Below are 19776 nucleotides of genomic sequence, written 5' to 3'. Positions count from 1 at the left end.
CAGAGGACCAGGTTTCGGTTCCCAGCACCCACATGGTGGCTAACAACTATCTATAATTCTAGCTCCAGAGGATCCAATACCCTTTTCTGGCCTCCATGGGCATTGGATACACATGGTACATTTGCGTACATGCAGGCAAAACACCTCATACACATAAAATTAAATTAAATAATAAGTCAAAAATCATGACAAAGCATCAAGGAAAACACAGTCAACAAGGTGAACACTTGCTGTAAGGTATTGTGAGTCCACCTAGATTCTGAGTTTGAATTTAGTCTTGGATCTTCAAACATAGACGTTCCCTTTATGTCCTCATTTAGGAAAGACCAGAGAGAGGACCAGGCCTTTGTCAGTGCCCCCATTCAACTGTATCAGAAGAGAACTTTTCCTGGACCGGTCGGTGGAAGGAAATGACTAACCCACTCCTTTCCAACCAGTTGGATAAACCTGGATCTCAGACACTCTGGAATCTATAGGACTGGAGCAGGTCCTCTGTGATTGGACCAGAGCAAGCCTGAGGATTCTCCACACCCACTGTGTGTGGCTCCATGTAGCCCTTTGTTAGAAAGCACTCAGGGCTGCCAGAGAGTGTGTGGACCTGGGAGGGTGGCTGCTGCTAGGAGCTATGAGTAAATAAATGGATGTCAGACGCTTACAATTAAGGGGGAAAACAAAGAATCATTACCCTCCCCTGCTTTGGATGTTTGGGGTAATGATTGTGAAGCGTTTACACACAGACTAAACTAAGCTCTTTGTATTCTTTGCAAAGTAGAGAGCTTGCCAAGTCAATTTCAGCATGCAAAACACAGACAGTTATTCTTTTGGCATTTAGAGGCCACCCCTGTTTTTTGCTGGGGAAGAGGCTAGGCGGCTAGTTGAGAAGGCTTTTATAAAGATAGAGAAGCCAACCTCACCCCATATTTCTTTAAAAAGGAGCCATCTCCTCCTCCCCTTTACATCCTCCTTTGGGCTCATGCTTATGCTCATGCTCTACTTCCTCATCCTAGAACCAAGAGATAACTTCAGGCCCAGGAGTGCCACACACATTTTGATATCCACAGTGTGACTTACTCATGGCAGTTTTCATATCTTTGTCTAGTAACTCTACATGAGATTATGGTATTTCTTTTGTGTGTATCTGGATGCAGATGGTTGGGGGGTATATTTCTAGTGACAACCAATGGAAAGGCAAAGTCTTTGATTAGGGTCTGGCTTCATTATGTACTATTACTATCAGCTTTATGATAATGGTTCCTAGTGTGTGCTGAAAGCCTTGAGAAAGGGACTCTCCATCTTTACACCCAAAGCATGTAAGAAAATAGTTTCATATGGCTAGGTGTATGAAAAAACTAGGCTGCCCTTCCCATACCCTGATTTTATTTTGATATATTTGTTATTCAATCTGTTTGTAACAAGCCAAATTTAAATAAATCCCCCTCATAATTGACAACTGGCTTCCTGCTTAAATATTTAACTATACTTTGGATTTTTGTCATTTAGCTCTGGCTGAAAGGAAGGTCAGTTGTATAGCATGACTCTGTGTTCTCCTGGGGAAGCCAGGAATATGTGCAGTCTGTACCTCCTCGTGTAGTGCCACATTCTTCATTCTGTACAACTACTCAGTGCCCTTATCAGTTGAAAGAAAAACAAACAGCCCTTCAGTGACCTTGGGGTTTTTCCTCAAAGGCTAACAGAGCTGTATCTCAAAGTACTAAATGTTTTCCCAAGTAATTGTACTTATTTTATAATTTCCTAAACAAAAAAGGTATGGCATCTAAAAGATGATTGGAGTTGTACAACAAAGCATTAGTAGTGGTTCTTTTAGTCTAGAATATAATTCGTACTTTTTAATTACTTCTAAGTTCTGAGAATCAGAATAAGACTTATTTTATATGTAAGAATAATTCTTCATTTGGTGTCACTAATTTTTCCCTTAAAACCGATGGGTTTAAAAACAGTGACTAGCAAGGGTATTTGTTATCATGAATATGTATGAGAGAGAGAGAGAGAGAGAGAGAGAGAGAGAGAGAGAGAGAAGAGAATATCAGGCTGAATTGTGCTGATTTTTAAGTTTTTAAGTATTCCCAAATATGTCATCGTTCTCCATAATAACTTTTAATTCTATAATTAAATAAACATATCTTTGATTTTATGTATTTTTGCTACCCACTTTGGAAGATTGACCATGAGGTCATTTTAAGGTGTTAGTACTTTGAGCTTTAAGGTTAGAAAACAAAAGTTAGTAAAGTTTGCAAAGCACAAGGAGCCATCTGCAGATAAGTAAGCCCTGCAGCAAATAAGACTTTACCCTCATTTCCTTCCTTATCTGCAGCTCTTGCCACAGCTCTGGCTTCCCTGTGCTGAGTGACGTGAATCAGCAATAGGAATCGAAGAAATTGAGAGATTCTGTTCTATATTAAGGACTTTTACAACATTTCATTTAATACTTACTAAAAACTCTACTGGATCCCTGACTTTCTCATTTTGCATGTGGGAAAACCAGAACTAGACAGGTAACCTGCTCAACGTCACAAAGTTAGTAGGTGTCCTATTGCTATTCCTGAAATCTTTATTTTCACTTAATTGTATTGCTTTCTATTTTCAGTAGCTGCCATTAGTGACTTTCTTGGCTTTTCAACTATAAAATGCTATTCATTCTGTAGTATTACTGAAGTTTAGAAAAATGCTGTTCCGGGGCTGAAGAGATGACTCAGCACTTAAGAACACTTGCTGTTCCAAAGGAAGAATAGCACCCACATGGCAGCTAACAACCATCCATAATTCCAGTTTGTCTGACACCCTCCTCTTGCCTCTGCAGGCATTGCACGCATATGGTGTACTTGCAGTCAAAACACTCATGAAAAGTTTTTAAAAACTGCCTTTCCCAGCATGAAGGTAAATATGGATTACCAGGCCCAATGTTTGCCAGTCTATACAGGCAGAGCAATAAGGACAAGCTCACATAATTGTCTTTATACATGTTTAATACATTCACAAAAAGCTGTACTATAAATTCTTTGTTGTAATGTTCTTTTTGCTGATTGAATATATTGATGAAGATTTAGGGAATGTTCAAAACAGAACTGTGTATTTAGCTCAGGATTCAAAAGAAAGGAAAACTGATCACAAAGACAGTAATGGCTCCAGAAGGAAAGAATTGTCACATAGGGGTTACTGAGTTTAACTCTGCCTTTAGGATAACTCTAAACTTAATAAGGATTCAAAGCTCTGCTTGGTTTGGCCCACAGCTTCGCCTCATCCCCTCCCTCTTCAGTCTTTCCCCTTGAGATGTGCAGCTTCTGTTAGTCTCTTACACTACCATTCTCGCTTCCAACTCTCGGCCTTCACTGGGGCTATGCTCTATGCCTCTTCCCCTGCTGTCCTTCCTTTTGTCCCTCAACCCTCAGCTTCAGTGACACTTAGTGAGAGGTCCCTCCCTGAGTTCATAACCCTGTTACCTACTATAATGCCACAACATCCTTATACCAGTAATTATAGTAGCAGTTTAACTTACATATATGTTATCTAAAGAATTTGCACATCTTTTCACTGAACCATTAGATCCATGAGTGCAGAACATAGTCTCTTTTGTTACATGCTTTATCAAATGAATGAGTGGTTGAGATTATCTTGAATATCATCAAATGACCAGATTTTGTTTTAGCCCAATCTCCCTGATTAAAATCATGTAGACTTTACCTAGCAAAGCTCATATATTCACATATATAAAGCTGCTGGATATTAAACTGAGGAAGATGGGAAGGAAATAGCAATGCAGCAAGTACTTGTATGAGACACCGCTGTTGCCTGGCAGTCTCACCACCACCACCACATGCACGGTCCCCACAACCTTAAGTTTGGCTGTATGACTTCTCTTTCTGACTTTACTCAGTGTCTAATTGGACCAACAGCTGTCCTTAGATCGCAGTTCAGCAGACATTTTCTGTGAACAGCCAAACATTAAACGTCTTAGGTTTTGCAGACCTCAGAGCTTCTGCCACAACTATTCTTCTCCCTCTCTGTCTCTCTGTCTCTATCTCTGTCTCTCTCTCCCTTCCTCCTTCTCCCCACCCTCTCCTTCACTCCCTCCTCTCCATTCTCTCTCGCTCTCCCTCTCTCCCCCCCACCCCCCATTAAGCAGCAGTATAATGTACACAAATGAATGGCAATGCAACTTTATGTAAAAAAGGGGGATGGTTCACTTGGTAAAGTGCTTATCACATAAGCATAAGGACCTGAGTTTGGCTCTTCAGCACCCACATAAAAGCCATGCATGGCAGCCGTGTACATCTATAACACTGAACTGGAAAGACAGAGACAGGTCTATCCCTGGAGTTCACTATACAGCCAGTCCAGCTGGATTAATAAGCTCTGCGTTCAAGTGAGAGACTCTGCCTCAAAAAATAATGTAGAGAAGTGACTGAGGAAGATATCGAATATCAGCCTCTGGCCTACACATACTCTGTATATCTCTCTCTCCCACACGCATGAACATGTACACATACGTATACCACACATATACCCAAATTTAGATTTAGATGAGGCTATGACATAATTATGAAGAAAACTATGAATAAATCCATGTGGAAGAATGATTGCATCTACCTCTTAGTTGAAATTTGTTCACAAAATCACTATTCTAGTGGGATAGGAGTTAACTGTGCATCTGACTTAGGGCCAACTTTAAGCTGTTATCTAGAATATATATACATTTGGCACCACACATTACCAGGGGCTGTAAAAGCTCATATACCACAGTCTCCTGTAGATTTGATTTTTTCACTGACAAATGAGAGGAATAACATCAATTACTGCTTGAGATCCTGTAGTCTCTGATCACAAAGTGTGTATCTACATCAAATGAGGGCAGTTTCAGTGGGGTTATTTGGCTCTAACTACGTGTCTGAAGTATTTCCATAATGAGCAAATTATAGTATTGCTCTGTAGAATCCAAACATTTTCCTCAGCTGTTCAGCAGCCCTTTGTCTGTTCAAGTCTAAGAAACAAAAGAATTTTCTGGCAGATTCTGCCCCCAGCACAGAAATTTCCAACTCTTAGAAACAGTGTAAAGAATTCAGGATCGTGGGAGTTCATTCATGGTTGGCTCAGTCATTGTGGGATAGAAGCCGCATGGAATGGATCATTTACATTCTCAGTTTATTGACCTTCTGGTGCTAGGAAACACTGCTCCAGTTCTTATGGACATGGAAACATGGCTTTGAAACACAGAAGAGAGAACTGGGTTTCCTCTTTCTACTCAGATTTCCTTATAGAATCTGTGGTTTACTAGTTTTGTGTGAGTAAGAGAAAAAAACAGAAACACTTAGGTTTATTGTTAAATTACTTATGAACATTCCTAAAAGTAAACAAGAAAATTTCCTTTGTGGATTTTATTTGAATTGGTTGAGGATAATTCTTTATATTTTGGATTGCTTTCCTGGTACAAAGAGAATGTAATAAAAAAGTGCCCTTAAAATGGGCAATGGTGGCACACGCCTTTAGTCCCAGCACTCGGGAGGCGGAGGCAGGCGGAGATCTGTGAGTTCAAGGCCAGCCTGGTGTACATAGTGAGTTCCAGGACAGCTTAAAAAAAAAAAAAAAAAAAAAAAAAAAAAAAAAAAGGGTAATAGAGTATCGTTTTGGAAGAAATCCACAATACTATTTAATTGATTTGATTTTTGTCACAAACCGGGTGGCCTGTGAAAGTGAATTTTCCAAGGACTGCTGCTTTTCCCTTTGAAGTGCCAATAGTTACTTTTGTTTGCTTTAATAGCCATTTTGATGAAACCTTTAAAGGTAATCTATACTTCCTGTATAACTAATAGTCAGTTTTATTTATATTAACAGTATTTAAAATGTTACATGGCTGTATATATATATAATTTTTATTTTATGTGTATGAGTGTATTGCCTGCATGTATGTGAGTGCACCCATGTCGTGCAATGCCTCCGAGGTCAGGAGGGCTTCAGATTCCCCTGGAACTGGAGTTAAGGATGGTTCATAACCGCCATGTGGGTGCTGGGAATCAAACCCAGGCCTTCTGCAAGAGCAGTCAGTGCTCTTAACCGCTGAGCCATCTCTCCAGCCCAGTAGTTTGTTTCCTACTTCCTTTATTTGTTCCTCTTGCTTATCCCATTTTGAGTTTTAGCTGCCAGTCTACCCTATACTGAGAAATCAAATCAGCACTGAAGTTGTAAGGAGTGTAGTAGTGCTTTAGGTGAAGAACTAATTGATGCCTTTGCATTCTTCTGTCTGCATTAACATTGTACAGTAATTGTATTTTGGAAAAGTGGCCATTTATCTGTTTAATGATATGGTGAACCATTTTGCCTTTGAATGGGTTTCTAAAAGAACTAAATTAAATCGAAGCCACCGTTTCTAATAAAACTTTACTAGTAACATTCGTAGGGTTTGGGCCTATTGTCTTTTTTGTGAGGGCTTACCTTACTTAGCATTTCAGTCGCTGTGAGGTGCAAATGTTAGACTTTGTATTTTATAGTTGAAGAAGTTGAGGCTCAGAGAAGCAAAGTACATGTCCAGTATCACATAGCTAGCAAGTAGCGGCACAGTCTAAGCAGGTTTTCTGGTACCACATGATACTTCTAGAATGAAAAAGTAGACTTATACTAGACACACTTAAGGCCAATAGCTCACATAATAATCCAGTAAACCTGTGAGACAGCTGTTGTAATTGTTCTGAGTTTACACACAGACAAGTGATATTAGGTCCCTTTTTTTTTTTTAATGTGGGTGCTAGGAGCTGAACTCAGGCCCTCATGTACGGTATATGCAATTACCCACTGAGTTATCTCTCCAGCCCCAACTGAATATTTTTACTCATGAGAACCAAATAATGAAAACTTATACTTTCCATAGAAACATATTAGCTTCCATTGTCCAAGCATAATGCAAAAAAATCTCTAAGGCACCATAATTCTTACGTGGTTCTGTCTCCAGGTCATTTTGTTGTCTACCATGAATCTTAGCTTTTAGTCTAAGGGCTAAACCACTGCAGAAGTTCACAGGAGGCTCAGAGAGTGGGAATTCCAATTATATATGGTATTGAGGAAGTGGTTAAAAACAATGTTTTGGGTTTTGATGGTAAAATCACACAAAACAATTCATATATATATAATTCATATATATTCGTATGTGCATACATATGCAAGTATATATATATATATGTGTGTGTGTATGTGTGCATACATATGGCACATAAGTTATGTGCTAGCTTTTCAAAAAAAAAAAAGGTCACACATGCAAAAAAGAAAAAAAGACAATGTTCTGGCTCCAGATCTTGGTTGGGTTGGCCTTACTTTAACTAGATACCTTCTGTTAATGTTTAGAATGTGGAAATACAGACCCTTAAGTAGAGGCTGCCACACGTACAATGTGTGTCCTGCATTCACCACTTTTACTACTTTTTTACTGGCTTGGCTCTTTGTGTAAAAAATTTACTACCAAATCAGAAGGCTTTGATGAATGCTTTCAAGTTATTCTTCTGCTTCATATAATATTTTTTTCTGATGAAAAACTTACAAAGACAAGTTCATATATATATATATATGGAGAGAGAGAGAGAGAGAGAGAGAGAGAGAGAGAAAGAAGGGGATATGCTAAAGGGCTAAAAGCTCAGTGGGGAAGATGATCCAACCAAAAGCTCCTGTTTTTGCAAGTAGTGAAGGAGCTGGCTGTGTTGCTCTTGTCAGTCCTCAAGTACTGCTACAATTTATTCTTCACACATGCTTCTTAATCAGTTCAGGTCACTGAATTCCATATTAACTTGTAGTCTATTGTCATCAAGAATAAGACAAATACATTTTTAGATAGGCCTTTGCTATAAAAATCTGTTGTCTTGCTTTGTTTCCATTACTTAAAACTCTTGTAGCTATCTTATCTATTCACAAGAAACAAATACTCCAAAGGCCTCACTGTTTATAATCCTTGTCACTGACAACTCTGAAAATCAAAGTCTTCACTGAGCTTTGCAAATGGGCTTTTCTCCATCTTGTGTGAGCACACCACTTCATTACTGTAAAGAGGACTTGAGCTCTGCCCTAAGGTTTCTTAATAGGAAAAACAGCACTCCACTGCAAGAATAATACAGTCATAGACTTGGACGGGGACTTGAAACCACTTGTGTAATCGCTTAGGTGATGAAGGACAAATTACCCAGCATTTGATCTAACTCTGTTTTAAGTGAGAGAAGATATTCTTTTGTTTACCATTAAGATAACAAAATCTTTGTAAGAGTCAAATAGATGCAGTAGAATAACTGGGTTTTTCTATTTAAGGAACACTACCTTTCTGGGGCTTCAGTAACTAGAGCTGACATTTATTGCAGGCTTATTATGTGTCAGGTATGGTGCTAAACACTTTACAAGATTATTTCATTTTGTCCTTACAATAGTCCTAAAAGGTTGGTACCATTATCATTCTTATTTTATGATGAGAAAATGGAGGCTTAGTGGTTAAGAGCACTTGATGCTCTTTAAGAGGACTGGAGTTCAGTACTTATGGCACGTGGCTCACAACCACCTGTACCTCCAGCTCCAGGGGGTCTGCCACCATCTTCTAGCCTCCATGGGCACTCACACACATGCATATACACACACATAGACATGTACACATACATAAAGTTTCAAGAGGAGTAGGAACTTGGTCCCATGGTACCTGTCACCCCAGGGCTGTGAAGAACAGTCAGGAGGCTCACTAGGGCTTGCTGACTACCAGTCTAGCTCCAGATTTGGTGAAAGATCCTGAATGTCTTCCTCTGGTCTCTGCATGAGAGTATTCATGCTCACACACATACGCATACAGCACACACACATACTTTTCACACACATACTTCACACACAAATACTTCACACACATGCCAATAAAATAGCCAGTTGTCATACTTTGATAAGTGTTTGTTCTGGATTTTTTTTTTTTTTGGTCTTTTTTGAGACAGGGTCTCACTGTAGCCCCAGCTGTCTTGGAACTTGCTATGTAGACCAGGCTGGCCTTGAACTCACAGAGATCTGCCTGCCTCTGCCTCCCGAGTGCTGGGATTAAAGGTGTGTGCCACCATGCCCAGCTCTTGTTCTGTATTTTAAAAAATATTTTATTTATTATTTGTATTTTATGTTTATGAGTGTATTCCCTGAATGTGTGTAAGTGCACCCATGTTGTGGATCCCCTGAAAATGGAGCTACAAGTGGTTGTTAACCACCATGTGGGTGCTTGGAATTGAACCCAGGTCCTCCGCAAGAGCAGTCAGTGCTCTTAACCACTGAGCCATCTCTTCAGCCCCTTGTTCTATATTTTTTAAATCAGCCCATTTACTGAAATAGCTTGTAAATCTAACAGAATTAGAAGTATGTTAGGATACAATTACAATTTTTAATGACTGTCACTGTATAAATGTTAACATAGATTCTATATTTTCCAACACTTATAAAAAAAAGATATTTATTATTTTTTGTTCATATGTGTGTTGCCTGCATGTAAGTAAGTGCACCTGTGTCATACAATGCCTGCGGAGGACAGAAGAGACTGTTGGACCCCCTGAAACTGGAGTTACGGACAGTTGTTAGCTGCCATGTGGGTGCTGGGATTTGATCCGGGTCTTCTACATGAGCAGTCAGTGTTCTTAACCACTGCACTATCTCTCCAGCTCCTATTCTCTAAATTTTTAAATATTGTCTTCTCTATAAATACTAAAATGAGGAAATAAGTTATATAATTTTTGTCTATTCCAATTCATTATATTGGTTTCATCACAAATTTAGTAATGTTTAAAATACTATAGCCATTCTACAGAGATAGAAGGAGAAATTCTTAGTGGCAGCAAAGATGCTTTCTAATAAATGCCAACACATAAAGCAACAATGACTTCTGGGAGTTCACAAGATAATTATGTAGAGAACAAGGAAAGGAAAGGACTATACTCCTGGAATCTTTAAAGAATTGCCCAACAGTGAGATTATGGCTATGGTCTTCTGGCTGAGACCCCCTGCCATTCAGTGTGGCTGGAATAAGACTCAGACCATTCCCAGAGGAGTAGTGAAGATAGCCCTCCTCTGTCACTCACCAAAAGAAACACGGGTGTGCCATCATTTCTTCTGCTTCTCCTCTTTTCCTGCTTCCCTCCTTTGTTCATTAACTAACTGTATGCAGAGTGTATAGCACCATGCCCTTTAATGCAGTAATTACTAGACTTAGATTAACTTCTTCAGCATTGAAAAATTGTGGTGACTCAACCTACAGGATGGCAGAGGGCTATAGTTTTCTCTCTCCAATCAATAAGCAAAATCAGTTAAGATTTCTGTTTGTCTAGGTGTCACCTATACAACTTTACATACCTGGTTTTAATTATTCCTCTCAACAACTGGTATGGGGTAGATTTCTAAGGATTTCTATTTTACAGATGGGAAAACTAAGCCTCCAAGAAACCAAGTGGCAGAACTGGAATGTGATCCAAACACTGCAACTCCTAACCCAGCCCTCTTTCCACAGATGCTCCTCATTTAGAGAGCCCAGAGGAGAATCCAGGATTAGAGCACTTGTAGAAGCAGCATTCCTGAGCAGAATAGGAAAGGCCCTGGGGCTGCCCAAATTGCAGTGTGAAGGGAAAGCAGCTCCTCCATCTTCCCCAGCCCTTGAGGATCTTGCCCAAAACACTCTCTAACCCTGTATTGCCCCTCCCTTCCAGGTCCATTTTAGCTCACCTTCTAAATTGGAGGAGTCAGCCTAGCACTAGGATGGAGAGAGGGTCACTTTCACTGCAGGGCTATTGTTCATGCTTTCTTCTAGATGATGTTGTAGTTTCTGTTATTCCTCTTAGGTTTGCTTTCTATCTGAATCCATGTCAATTTATGTGCCCTTGGCTCTAGACTGCAGTTTATATATTTTCATGTTGTTAATATTTTTAATTGGTGTTTTTAAAGTAAATGTACTCTGTGTTTGGCAGACCAACAAAGTAGAATGAAGAAAGAGTCAATTCTTAAAGTAACCATATAAGGTGAAAAGTCCCCTTTTGTGTAGGGTGCATGCATGCATGTGTACAGACTGAAGGTTTTATCAGGCACCATGTTCATTAATATTTATTATAACAGTTTATAGTGTGGCCTTTTGAGTCCCTGTGGATTGTGCACAGCCTCAATGACGTAACTGTGGAAAATGCAGTAAATTTAAAGTTGAAACCACTTCTAATGGGAAGTTTCTTTATAGTTGTAATGTTAAATTGCCCCCTCCAGGATGAGAGAGGTGGTGTGGACAAAACCATAGGTGATCCTAATAGGCTTTTAGGGGGTGTTGTCCCCTGCACTGTAATATGTCATTATATATGAGTTAGATTATTTTGTTTGCTTTGTTTTGTTCAAAATTCTCTGCATATTCCTTGCTAATATTCCATGAGGTGGCAGGCTCATATGTGTATTAAAATAGAACCCTTGATATATATATATTTTTTGGGGGGGGTCTTTTTTGAGGCAGGGTCTCCCTGTAGCCCCAGCTGTCCTGGATTCACTATGGAGACCAGGCTGGCCTCGAACTCACAGAGATCTACCTGCCTCTGCCTCCCAAGTGCTGGGATTAAAGGCGTGCCCCACCACACCCACCGATATTCTTTTTATGTATCCAGAATTACTCTTTTCCTACATGTGAATACCCAGGTGTAGAAAAATAATTACATTTAATTCATCACGGAATATTAACTGTGCATCAGCCAGTTCATTTCTGCTAACCCCTCTGGGAAGCCCCTTCACTGACCTGTAGCTGAATATCAAAGAATCTTATGCTGTACATTTCATGAAGTTCTTTGTTGTATTACTTTGAAAAGAACCTCCCAGAACTTACACATTTGGCTGTGGTGACTCTTTTTGAAGCTACATAAAATAAAATGTTCTTCTCCTTTCATAATATTTGTATGTATTTAAAGACAATGACCGTAATGTTGCCTTACCCCTTTGCTAGGAGCAACCTATTTTCTTATGACAGAGTTCATATGTATTCCTAGCTTGTATGTGTTAAACCCAACTAGATACTAGGAAGTAGTGAGGACGAAGTGAGCTGTGATCCTTGCCTTGGGGAGCTTTGGGTCTCATAATAGTAGAGTTCTCAGGGCCATAGTGGGGGCACCAAATTTAACACTGGGAATTAGGGGTATTAAGAATATTTTTTCTGGAGGACATACCATATAAGGCAAGTTTTGAAGAGTATTGTGAATGGTCCAAGGGAGCAAGATAAGTGGGGAGAGGAGGATATTGTGTTGAAGATGAGAGAGATAGAGTACATGGTGAGTTTAGAGAAGCCAGGCTAATTCAGTCCATCAGTAAGTAGGAGATTGAGAGAGGAGAGAAAAGATGCAGAAGTGCTAAGATGGGAAGTAGGACTAATGGGCGTGGTGATGAGGTCAGGTAGGAGGAAGAGTGGAGAAGAATGGGAATTCCTGATCAGATGGACATTCATTGTTCTCTTGGTTACACAATAAAAGGCAACATAGAAGGTTCTGTATGAAGTCATTCAGGTCTGGAAATATTTTGAATATTGTGTCTTGTTATTAGAGCATGAATGTATTCAATAATTAAACAGCTATGGGTCTTTCAAGAAAGAAGAGAAAAGGATAATGCTTAACAGTCTTATGACAGTGACAAGGTTTTAAGTATATCCAGGATGATGATGGTGGTGGTTGTGATGCCAAAAAAATACATTATAGTACAGAGGGCCTGGCTGTATTAAACTAAGAAATTTAATGCTCACATTAAATCTCTGAAGTATGTATTATTCTAAAATACAGAGAGTTTAAATAACTTACCAAAGATTAGAAAGCTAAGTGCAGAGCTGAAGAGATGGCTCAGCGGTTAAGAACACTGACTGGTTCTTGCAGAAGACCCAGATTCAAATACCAGCACCCACATGGCAGCTAACAACTGTCCTTAACTCCCATTCCAGGGGACCTGACAGCCTCTTCTATCCTTCGCAGGCATTGCACAACATGGATGCACTTACCTACATGCAGGCAATACACACATACACATAAAAAATAATAAACTAAAGAAGAAAGCTAAGTGCAGAAATAGGATTTGAATATGAACTCTAAGAACAAATAAGGAAAGATTCAAGTTCAGATGAAGAAAATACAGTGTTCCTATAAAATTAATGGCATCTAGAGACATGACTCCTGCTTGCTGTTTATGGTCACAGCTACATACAGGTGTAGACTTGCCCAGCATATTCATCCACATGTTGCATCTTATCATAGAGGGTTTTGCCTGTCTAGAGAAGATGCAGAAATCAGGGTAATGGTGCACCAGAAAACATTTGTAATGCCCTTACTTCCAGAGACCTAAATAGGTCAGGCCAGTTAACACTGCCTACCATGAATGTATAGCTTCCCTAGAAAATAGGTGATTTTGCTCTAGTGTTGACCGATCCTATGTTGGATATGTTCAGGAAGGATAAGAGAAAGGTCAAAGTGATGATGATTGGATAGGAAAAGAAGTGAAAATAAGAGTGACCTGATACATAAGCATCAGGCAGAAGAAAAAGGAAGAGTAAGGTCCCTGTGGGGCCAAGAGGAAGTAAAGTGAGAGCACCTGTTCAGAAGCATTGACAAGAGCAGAGACTGCTGAGTGAGCATGACAGTTAAATCTGTTTCATAGGAAACTCTTAGTACTCCTCTCTGCCTTGATCAGTGTTTTCTGGATATGCATCAGTTAATGACTCAATTAAAATGTGCCATAATGAAATATTCAGTAGGTCCTCCAGTGGTCCTTGGTAACATTCAAGATGAAACTAATTATTAATTCATATGACTTTAATAATCTTCAAGCTCATGTTTGAATATTTGAACACAATGTGAATTGTACTCTGTGATTAGATAAAAACAGAGGTCACAGACTAGTTCCGTGATAAAAATTTATACTATATATGTATATCCTTGGAGGAAGTGCCAGTGAAGTATAATAAATAATCTTTCTTGTCCTCCCAGACCTATTACAATTCAATTGTTTTGACTTATTAGTACTCATCTTCTTTATTGATTTTTTTTTTTTTGGTCTTTTTAAGACAGGGTCTCCCTCTAGCCCCAGCTGACCTGGAAGTCACTATGTAGACCAGGCTGGCCTCGAACTAACAGAGATCCACCTGCCTCTGCCTCCCAAGTGCTGGGATTAAAGGCATGCGCCACCATGCCTTAGCCACTAAGTACCTTTAGAATATGACCAATATCTGTGTCTTTTCCAGTTCCTTCCACACCTTCAAGTCCGGTGGAAGTGGTTTGTTCTCAGAGACATAGGAATTTCAAGATGGATGGGCCCTTCAAGAAGATCCAGGCCAATCTCCTGCCATAGTGGAGCATAAGATCTCAGAGCTGGCTAGTGAGAAAGCCTGAGCCAGAGCTCACATCCTGGTTCTGGTCTTTGCATAGCAACATGCTGGCATAGCTTATTGAGTTGAATTCTTGTAGTGATCTCTGTGTCAGGTGCCAAGGGAAGCTTATTCCCTAAGCTAGCATTTCCCAACCTGTGCTTCCCAGTGTGGCTCATAGAGAAAATAGTGGTGCTTGTTTAGGGTAAAGCAGACACTTTTGAGGGACAGTTGGAGAGAGGACCCTAGGGCATGCATGATAGGCATAGACCTGACCAGGACGCCCAGGCGGATTGTATCTTCATACACCTCATCCACTGGAAAATGGCTCCCTAAGTTAGTGTTACGTCACTTAGACACCAGTCCATATAAGGCAGAATACATATTGACATATTGGGCTCTCTGAAACCATGCATGAAAACTGTTCTTCAGTACATTTTTGAAATCTCTATTGAAGTATCAAATTATATTTTAAAAATTTTGCTGTATCTGTAAATTATAGTAGTTGTAAATGTATAAAATAAGTTTTAAGTAAATGTGTTTTTAATAATCCAGGAATGTTTGTGTTACTCCAGGGAATGTGCTTTCTTAAAAATTTTAAAGTCTGTAGATAAAGGGTTTGAGTTTGAATTGTGAAATGACAAATACATGAGTCAGATATTTTTCTTCTGTGGCTAAGCAGTTCATGACCTTTCTTGTGTTCTTTTGTATATGTAGGAGTTCCAAGGGCAATAGGTTGGATATGTTTCCATCAGTGTTGTGTTAAGTCTGTCTCTACTGCTCAGTCAGGTGATGTGCTGTATGCTGCTTCTAGTGTAGTTATCTTTGTGTGCAGCATGCTTTCTCGAGGTTACAGCTGAGAGCTAGATAAGTCCAGAAACTTAGACTTGAGATAAACATTGTTTGTAGCTCTGATTTCTTTTAGATAATTTTCTGCATTTGTTTGTGTTTTAACAGAGAAAGTGAAATTTATAGAGATATCTCTCACAGTATCTCTCTAAACAAGTATATAAAATGTTTCAATTTGTTGGTGAATAAGTCCTCAGAGAAATTGTTTCCTAGCTCTGGAGAAGGTTGCAGGCACCTACATAGACTGCATAGGCTGGGCCTGAGAGTTTAAAATGGCTGGGAGTTGCAATGGTTAACTCTAGGCAGATTGTCCAGTGGAAAGCAACTTCCCTAAGAAGTGACCTTTCCTGTCTGCACCTCCCCTCCACCTATTCTTAACTCTCATTAATAATAAGAGGAGCTTGAAGCTTGGAAATGTCATTTAGATGTGGTAGCATCTTGAATCAAACTGTAGCTAGTAATTGTAACCCCATTTATTGAATGTAAAGAGTTAGTGATCAGCAAACCCAACCTGTTAGACTTCAGCACAAGGATGTGTGGCCTTTCTTCCTGGTGGAGGGTCAGTACAAGGTATTCAGACAGAGAAATGGGCACAAAAGGGGGCATAACCAACCTGAACATATTCCAGAGTAAGTGGGGTAAGGACAATGGGGTGCAGTGAATAATTTTTTGATAGCCACAGGTCAGGATTACTACCCAGTCCCTGGCATGGCTAGGGTATGAGTCTAGTGAGAGCTGAAGTTTTCCCTTACTGGCTCATGATTGTTCAATTTGCAGGAACTTTATGAGCTGATCTTTAAACACAGTTATTATTAACATTAAATTACTTTAACTTGTAATCAAATAAATTGCTTTTAAAACAAAGATAGCAAGTACTCAAGACTCCTCATTTCCTAATTATTTTACTAAATTTTGTGTTTATCTGTGCTCTTGAGGTTATTTACATCTGTTCTCTTCCCAACTCCATGTTTATTGAAGTGATGTCAGTAGCTGAAATCAACTATTTTTGGAAACATTTGCACTATAGATACAAGAACATGCTACAAATCAGGGGTGTGTGTTTTTCCTCCAGAGACAGTTGTTACTCATTCCCCAGCACACTGCTGAATGTGAGGATTACATGCCAGCCAGTGGGAAGAAGCTGTGTGGTCTTTGTGACAGTGAAATGCAGTGTGTTTTCTAGTTTCAAATCTTCTTCTAGATTGTGCTGCCTCGCTGGGCTAAGGTGAAAAAAGACAAAACAGAAGCCAGTGACTTCTTAGGTATCTTCCCCTCTGCGTCCATTCCATGAATACCCACCAGCAATTAAAGCTATCGTCTCAACAAAATAATATCATTTCTTTTTCTGTTCATTTTTTAATCTCATGTATTTAATATACAACTAGTCTTTAATCAGTCGTTGACTAAATGATGTGGTTTTTCCCCTCATAGTATCTAAACATGTCAGTTATCAGGTAGTGAATGAACACATTTTTACACTTCTCCTTAAATGTAGAAAATAAATTGCTGAGATTTTCCCCCCACAATGGAATATTTTACTCCTCCTTTCCTTTCTTTCTTTTCCTCTTTTTCTTATCTTCTATTCTTTATTTTTTTATTCTCTTCCCTTCCTGTTGATCTCAAACTAAAGCCTGAAGTCTTCCAGATAATTGTGGCTTTTGTATGTGTGTGGCTGTTTAATTCAGTCTGGGAGGTCTCCGCTTTTCATCAATGGTAGCTGTTATACAGGGAACCATGAGAATAGTTTAGAAACCTAATTAGAATTGTCTTTATAAATGTAAAGTTTCAGATCTAGAAACCTGTTTGGAGAGCACTATCTTTGAAGGCATATGACTGTAAAGAATAGAGCATGCAGAACTTGGGGAACACAAATGATATGCTTCAGCTGAATTAACTCAAGCCGGTATGGCTCTGAGCTGCCTTGAGTGAGAGCCTGGAAGGAAGTAGATGGAGTGTTCCTAGCTGAACCTTAGTACTTCCCTGGATGCTTCCTAAGAGACAGGGTGGATGGCCACTAAGTTATCAGAGCATTCTCTTCAGTTCCCTATTGGGAAGAAAATGATAAGAGAAAGAGTTTGGGCAAGAGCATTCCAGAAAAAAAAAAAAAAAAAAGAATAAAGTTCTTAGACTTTTCATGCTGTAAGAATGATTTTTTTTTTTTTTCTAAAGCTTGGATTAGGTCTGGCAGTGTATATAAAGCCCTGGACTCTTGGAATATTCTTGGCTCTTACTACTACCTCTGACTTTGAGCAAATCAGCTGACTCTGTCTGTAAAATAATACTCCCTCTGACATTAATATTTACCTCATGAGGTTATCTGCAGGATAATGCTGTGTTTACATCATTTCTTTCATAGAGAGCTCAATGCACTTTTCATGCATTGAGAGTGAAGTTTCTTCTTAGGAATGAGTGTGAGAATTCACTCTTTAGAAATGAACTTCAGCCATAGGAGTCTGAATTTAATGTGTTGCAGGAGGGTATATAATACACAGTGATCTAGTGAGTCAAATGTATTTTTATTCACCTCTAAGTCCCATCCTTCTTCCTTGTTTTATGAATTAAGGAAATATTGTGAGTCCATATACCTGGATGGGAGATCCCACCTATGCAATCAAATTGATCCCCTGTGGCATATCCAGAGCTTGAAGAATAATCAGTGTATCTTTTGATTATACTCTTTTGAGCCCTGGTAATATCTGAAAGATATATGGAAAATCACAGTTCTGAACAACAGGACAACACTAAAATCCCTACTCTAGAAGATATAACATGGAGATATTTTTTTTCTCTGTTCATTTTATCTTACTATACCCAGGTTTCTTGAGTGCTTATTATATACATGATTTTGAGGGAATGTGGGAAGAACCCAGCAGAGAAATAAAAACTTAATGTGTGACCTTCTAGAAGATTCAGTGTAATGATTAGGGCAGAGGTGAGATTTTGACTTCTGTAGAATGAGTTGGAAGGGTGAGGTAGCAACATAATCTCTTTCAAGTCACTTGGTTTAGAAGAGAAGGAAGGTGATGGTTGATGGCTTCCATGGGGAAACCCAGGCTCAGGAGGCAAAAACAAGAAGGATTTGATGAACTGTTAAATAGGCTTCTGAGCTTAGTAAAGTGAGTAAATATTGCCAGTGAGAAGTTGAAGATTTAGGCAATAAATGGAATAATTGGAACATGATCCCAGGAGAAATGAAAGAGGATTGAGGCCATGTGTGGAAGGGAGGACTCTGCACTGGAGGAAGCATGCCTTATTTTCCAAACTGGAAGAAACCATGCAGGAATAGACCCAGCAGTATCCAAGAAGAGAGGAAGAATATTAATGTCTCATACTGAAAAATCTTGTCATTTGTGGAGAAGGATCGTGTGCATGATGACAGTTTGGAAACATTGCTGAGTAAAATAAAAGCAAGTTAAGGAAGGTTTAGTGGGAGGTTGAGCAAAATGGATGGTCATAGGTTGAGGGTAGAGATTTCTCTAGTGGCACCATTCTGAAATTTGATTTATTTTTTAACAGTTGTTCTCAGCAGCTGGTTCACAGAAGTATAGAAAATGTATTTTTTTTCCTGTTCTTGTGTTCCTTTCCTTTCTTTTTTAAAAAATTATTTATTTAATAACCACATACTTAGAAGAAGCATTTCATTACAACAGCATTGACATATTCAATAACAATTTCTGAGCTAAGATCATCTCTTTCAAAATTGGCTGTTAATTTTTAGGTTTACAGTTGAATTATTATAGTTATACAATATTATACTCAGTATAAACCCTATAAGACATAAAATTAAATGACTTTTTAACCTTTAAAAAAGATCTCCATTTCATTATTAAAATACACAGTTTCATACAGAAAAATTCATTTTTAATGCAATTGACATTAAGATGTTTGCACATGTATTTCTAATCTCCATATATCTGAGTATTACTAGTCACAGTCGATTACTTTCTGAGCGCCTTGGCATCTGAGCATGGATATAAAGTCGTCAGGTAGATTTCAATGGTAATGTTTTTCACATCTACTAATTATTAAGGAGCAAATTTTTATGCTTTGAAGAATTATTTTTTAATCTTTTAAAAATTTTTTTAATAACTACATGATTAGAAGCATTAGACTATAGCTTTAACATATTCAGTAACACACTCCAGAACAAGAGTACATCTCTTTCACAAGTGGCTGCAAGTTTCTAGGTTCACAGTTGAATTAATACAGTTATACAATATTGAACTCAGTATAAGCTCTGTAAGACATAAAATTGCATGAGTTTTTAACCATGATGGAGGGGTGAGACAATGCGAGAGATAAATATGCCTAGCTAGTTTTGAAAACCAGAGGGAACCATATTACTCCTACAACCTCCTGACAAATTATACATGGCAGATCAAGAAATATATGTCTAAGTAAGGTTTATCTGAGAACAATTGGTCTTTGTCTAATATTTATCTACATGGCTCACAGTAATTAAAAGTACCAGACTGGTGGACTAACCTTCTTGGATGTTTAATGGACATACGTTGAGGCCTATAATAATTTGGTCAGAGGGACATAAAGGACAGTTTTTGCTCCTTGCCCTCCTA

The 19776-nt window shown here is 38.8% G+C and overlaps 1 protein-coding gene across 4 annotated transcripts in view; it reads left to right on the top strand.

The window, feature by feature from the left end:
• The window catches only part of Cmss1 (cms1 ribosomal small subunit homolog), a 407227-nt gene that overhangs the window by 127996 nt on the left and 259455 nt on the right, over positions 1 to 19776 (top strand). The window lies entirely within an intron of this gene.

Source organism: Nannospalax galili, unplaced genomic scaffold, assembly GCF_000622305.1.
Source record: "Nannospalax galili isolate Female #2095 unplaced genomic scaffold, S.galili_v1.0 scaffold355, whole genome shotgun sequence".
Lineage (NCBI taxonomy): Eukaryota > Metazoa > Chordata > Mammalia > Rodentia > Spalacidae > Nannospalax > Nannospalax galili.
The sequence above is the reverse complement of the archived record's forward strand: the minus strand, read 5'-3'. Positions and strand labels throughout refer to the sequence as shown.